Raw genomic sequence first — 6,000 nt, forward strand, 5'->3', positions numbered from 1 at the left:
TCTGTGGAGAAATAAATGCACCTTTCTGTTGCGGGTGTAACAATAATTATGAGTAAACTTAAATATGCTTACCTCTTGTAGCGAAGATTAGTAAGCACTTCCCTGCTGGTAAAAACTCTCAATAATAGCCGTGAGATTATATATGTAAGGTTTAGAGATTTGAAGAATTACTTGTTCAGTTATGCAAGATCATGAAACGTAACGACTTTTGCAGCTTTTTTCACAGACATAGTGTCACTTTATAAATTAAAATGACAATATAAATATATATATTAATGTATGTATATATGTATGAATATATATATATATATATATATATATATATGCATGAATATATGAATGTAAGTATACATATATGTATGTTATGTATGAACAAATGCGCAAAATATAGATTAGAATAAGTGTAAATTTTAAAATCTCAGCATAACTCGTTTGAGGCTGCAGACAAATTTGACAGTGTTGCAGAGGGACTCCGTAGGTTTTGCTACTGGATTCTAATGAAAAATAGCTTGCTGAATTCGAATATGACTTCTGTCTTCCCTCGTCACCTATGGTTTTCTGGGGACGAGCCTCTACTTGCATTATATCAATTTTTGGTCACGAATTTAATTTGGGGAAAGGCAAAAGGATAATTTTACTTGACTTGTTAAATTTTTCGTCAGAGGCCAAACTGGAGAAGTGAACATAAACAATTGCAGCAATCCCCCTTTTAAATCGTTTTTTTTTTCTTCCTTTTCTGACATTTTTTTAAACAAATCAACTTCCAATTCATCAAACACTTCACAATAATAAAAAAATTTACACTTAATTTTGGCTTAAAAGCAAATGATGAGGGAGAGGCTTGGAAGCCCTCATACAGTGAATTTTCCTAATTTTCTTATGAGAGCTTCGATTATTCGGATGATTAATTTAACCACTAAATATCATCTGGGAGAGGAAAATTTCTGAAACATGAACAGCTGTTGCAAGAAGGGAGATTTTGAAGGATTCACTCCTTAAAATGTGAAGCAAAAAAAATCATTTTCTGTATTTTGTTTTCATCCTTTCTAATTTGTAACTTATTTTCTACATATTTCAGCTTTAAGAATCTCTTTTTCCGAACCCAAACAAATGCAAATAACAAAAACAATTAAACACAATGTTAAACTGAAAGCTAGAGGAAACTTTGTTAGAAAATGGAGAATAAATTATAAATAATTCAGTTTTAATTATTGCAGAGCTAACATTATTGAGAAATGTTTTCTTATCAATGTTAATTTAACCAAAAACAATATCATTCTATATGAACTACATCAAACATGCCTGTTCAACTCATTCATTTCACATAACAGCCAGCTGTACCTTAAATTCACATCGAAGTCAAGCATCACTGGCTGCGGCCAGTGTGCGGGTGGGTGACCACTTGGATCAGTCTGCGTAGGGACCGAGGGTGTGCGGTATTGGCCCTCGTTAAACTGTTCTATCGTGAAATGCTCGACTTCACGCGCAGGTCGTCGGGCTTCCATTCCCTCTGCAGAGGATCAAAATTGTGATGGCATGTCTTTGGATCATTCTCAGGGATGTTTCCCAGACCGTCGCCAATAGCCCATTGTGCAGCTCTAGTGCGACGTGAATGAACAACAACAACACAGTAAAAATTATTTATATTGCTTGTTACTAAAAAATATGAAACTTAAAAAAGCAATGCTAATGGCTCTTAAGTTTACACTAATACGTTTATAACTGCTGAAAGCACTTAGTTGTTAGTTTAAACTTACGCAGCCTTGGTTTAGCGATGAGGAAAAAGTGTTTATTAAAGTCAGGGAAATTCAATCGGTATTTACACAAAATCATACCGCTGGAAATCATAAAAATCTCATTTTTTAAGAACATCAGCAAAATTTTAGCAATTTTTAGGATGAATACGGCTTCAGCAAAATGCTAAACGAGTCCGATTAAAAGAAATATCTTCAATAGCGAGAGACTGGATAAGTTTTTGTTCAGTAAAATAAACAATGTGATTTATAAATTATAATCACTGTCAACAGCCTAGTTTCGTTTTCGTAGTATTCTTGGTGCTCTCAATTTTATTGCAGCGAATGGCTCCAGTTCCAACATAATGGTAACAAAGCATGGTTTTAGGCTTTGCTATAATATTTTATTGTTGCTAAATAGAAGTTTATAGAAAAACTGAGAACTTAGGATTATGAATAGTGATGGCTACTTCCGAAAATTTGAGTTTCCCTATACTGAATAGGGACAAATACTATGAGTGAAAGTATCATAAATATGCAGTTTACAAACTTAGGCCTACTTTATTTAATTACTGAAAAAGAGCATGAAGTAGACACAAATGCTTCGGTAGCAGATAAAAAGAAATTAAGTTTGCAGCAGGCCAAAACTTTGTCTCGAGAAAAAAAGTACCGTTTAAAGCGTTAATTCTCGAGCAGAGGCATAGCAAGACAAGTTTTTAGCCAAGTTTTTGAACCAAAAACAAGAGCAAGAATAGCCTCACTTTGAAGTAAATTTTGACTGTTCCTTCTGAAGTTTAAGATACGAATAACTACCTTGTCAAAATAAAACAGGCAGCCAATGACTTAGAAAATACTGACAAGAAAGTACCAGATGACTAATTAGCATGCCAAATATTAGCTAATATTCCCAGAAATTACAGTAGTATTGTTATGCAGCTCTACTAAATAGATAATAAAGAATTTACTTCTGTAAATGTAAGAAAGCCTCTACTTGCAGAATTTGAAAGAGTATAACAGAAAGAGAAGAATGATAACAGAAGTAACTCTGCCTTGTATTTCAGGAAAAGAGATTGATCTAGGCCAGAAAGAGTAGGAGTAAAGAATATGTAAAATATTTAATACATAAATAGATTTTAGTAGGTTTAAGATAAATGTTGGTTTAATAAAATTACATACAATACTTCTGCTTATGTTTCTAAGGATCATATTTTTCCAAACCTAAAATTATTTTCTATAAAACTAATGTGGTATTATGTACGCAAAACTAATGTGGTATTATGTACGCGTATGCATACAGGAATAAAAATTGTCGTAACACAAAAAAAGTGAATAAATTAAAAAAAATGATGGTTTGTTATTTTCTACTGATTATTATTTAAGTTTAGTTTTTATATTATATTCATTGTTGCCATACTTATGTTTTTGTTTTGTATTATAAAAACACGAATGTTCCGAATTTGTAAATGAAAATCTGATCATTGAATTTATAGTTATTTAAAGTATTTTGTTTATGCATTTATTTACTTATTGAGGACAAAGTTTTTATTTACTGTAACAGCTTTTTCAGACCAAAGTTATTGCTATCACTTATGTAGTAGTTTTAAGTGATTTCTATCATTTTTTCTAAAAGGTCATTTTTTTACTAGTCAAATTAAGATTTAATTGATAGTTATTCATTGCTCTTAAGCTCTTCTGTACCTTTGACTTTGACAGGTAAACTAACTACGAGAATGTCCAAAATATTAAACAAAATAGTAATAATTCTATTAGATAATTAGTTCTGTTTTCCACAGATGCAATCTATAGTGAGTTGTTATTATGAAATAAGTTCATTTCTGATTTTTAATCCAAATTTTATGGGATCATTTAAGATAATTGTTGCATTTATAAAATTACTCATCACTATTTTTTCCCTTCATTTCTCTTCCTATCATTATTAATATATTAGGTTTAATAAGGAAAAAGGAATAATGAAAATTCATTCATTATTATTTGTAAAAGTTATGTGTTATAAAGTTATTATATATACAGTGCGTAAAATAAAAAAAGTAAAAAACCTGAATAACTCTTGATTTAATGATCGGATTTTAACTTACTAGATCTCAATCTAAATGGTTTGAGGGCCAAACTTAAAATATGCTAATTACTTGGTGCAGAAGATATTTTTTAAAGTTATGAAATCGGGCAAACGTGCTTCCTCTACCTACATATGTATATGTTGTTGAATTTGGATATTTGTCTCTCAAAATATGGATGGTATTCACAACATGGAAATTAAGATCCCAAAAGTTTTTTTAGGTTGAAAGTTTGGGTTCCTTTATTTAATTGAAGTTTTCATGTATTTCACCATGTCTCGAGAACTTTTGAATCGAATTGAAAAATTTTTGCACTTAATCATAAAATTCATTAACCTAAAACAAATTCTTACATAATTTTAAATAATATTAATTTAAATAGTAAAATACAAAATTTGAACAAAATCTGTCGAAAAGTTCTTGAGAAATTAAATGTTAAATATATAACTTTTTTAAAATTGAAAGATTCAGGTTTATTTAATTGATTTAGTACAGATTAAATTTTGTATTTTGTCATTTAAAATGACATTTGTTAAATTTTCAATTTAAAGTTCTTTCGATTATTCTCTTAATAAATAAAATAATATAAAATGATTAATACTTCTTACAAATTATTTTTGACAAGGAACTATTTTTAGGTAAATGAATTTTATTATTGTGTGCTAAAATTTTTTAGTTCGTTTGAAAAATTCTCGAGATATGGTCATTTATTTCGAGAGTCAAGAATTCGAATCAATTGAAGGAAAAAAAAAGGTATGCTTTTTTTAGAAAAAGTACGTGTCTGTTTTTCTAATTTAAAGTATTTTGAGACTTAGTAAATAAAAGTTCAAACTTTCGATCATAAGTTATTCAAAGTGTTTGCTTTTTTGCACATACACACAAACATAAGTTATTTTTTTAATATTAATTGAAAAGTTTTCAATTGATTATATTATTTAAAAAAAATTTTTTTGATTTAATTTGAATAAATATTTTATTTTTTTTGCAAAAAAAATTTGATTTTATATTTTGAATTAAAACGTGATTTAGTACTAGATATATTTTTTATTGTTAGAGGGGGGAGGGCACCAAAATATTTTCAGTGCTTAGGGCCTCAAGAGGTCTTAATCCGGCCCTGAGCAAGCTAATATTCTTTTAAATATATTTCACCACCGTTCTTTTCAGGACTGAATGTTCGCTTCTAATGATACATCATTTTCCGTTCTACTTATTAATCTTCGTTCTGTTTCTTTCCAAGCCGTAAGTGATTTGGACTTCTTTCATAGCTAATCAATTCATCTTTTTTCTGCCATTTATTAAAACCAGCAGATGTTACGAAGGATGATTGTGTAGCGGAATTTGATGTAATAAACAGTAAGCAACAAAAGCAGTGCGCTGCATTATTTTTTGGTGAATATAATAACCAGGATCGGTTAACTTCAGTTCCTTCTACTTCATTACCGTCCCGTCGAGAAAACCAAGATTTTGGCATTAGTTGACCGTGACTGTACATGTAAGTACATGAGAGTGTTATTGTTACTGTTTTAAAATTACAAGCGTAAGCTACATTGCGTTTATAGAAATAAAAAAAAATAGTGTTCTGAAAGGAAGAATGTTTGTACTTTGTACATTGCAAATATTTATTGTAACATATTATTTTATCAGACAAATCAAGAAAGGAGATAATTTATGTAACCACACAGCGTAGATGCCATAAGGAAGTGCTGACAGACACAGGTCGAGTCAGCCCTGCCAGTAGAAAAAAGACGTGCGATTTATATTATGAATATATTATTACAGTTTGATTTAGACAATCCTTTTTTTCCTTTTTATTTACGAATTAACATTTATTATATTACACTGGCACTGAATTTAAAATATATTTTCTAGAAGTCAATTATAATAAAAATAAAAATTATCCAGCAATTTTTTGTTTTGCGGACCATTTGGCGCCCCTTTGTGAGTAGCGCCCGGGGCATGATACCCCCCCCTTGCCCACCCCTCGCTACGCCACTGAAGAGGTCTCTATCCTGAGGTAGACTCGCTTGTTTCTAGTGTGAAAAAAGTATTTGTGAAGGCCCCTTATAGAGTTCAAGCGTTCAAAGAAATTGCGCCAGACATTCAATTACCTCCTAAACCGATCCGTACGAGATGGGGAACATGGATTTCAGCAGTCTCATACTACCCCAAGTAGCACATAACATTAGATAATA

This window comes from Parasteatoda tepidariorum, chromosome X2 (genome assembly GCF_043381705.1).
Source record: "Parasteatoda tepidariorum isolate YZ-2023 chromosome X2, CAS_Ptep_4.0, whole genome shotgun sequence".
Taxonomy (NCBI): domain Eukaryota; kingdom Metazoa; phylum Arthropoda; class Arachnida; order Araneae; family Theridiidae; genus Parasteatoda; species Parasteatoda tepidariorum.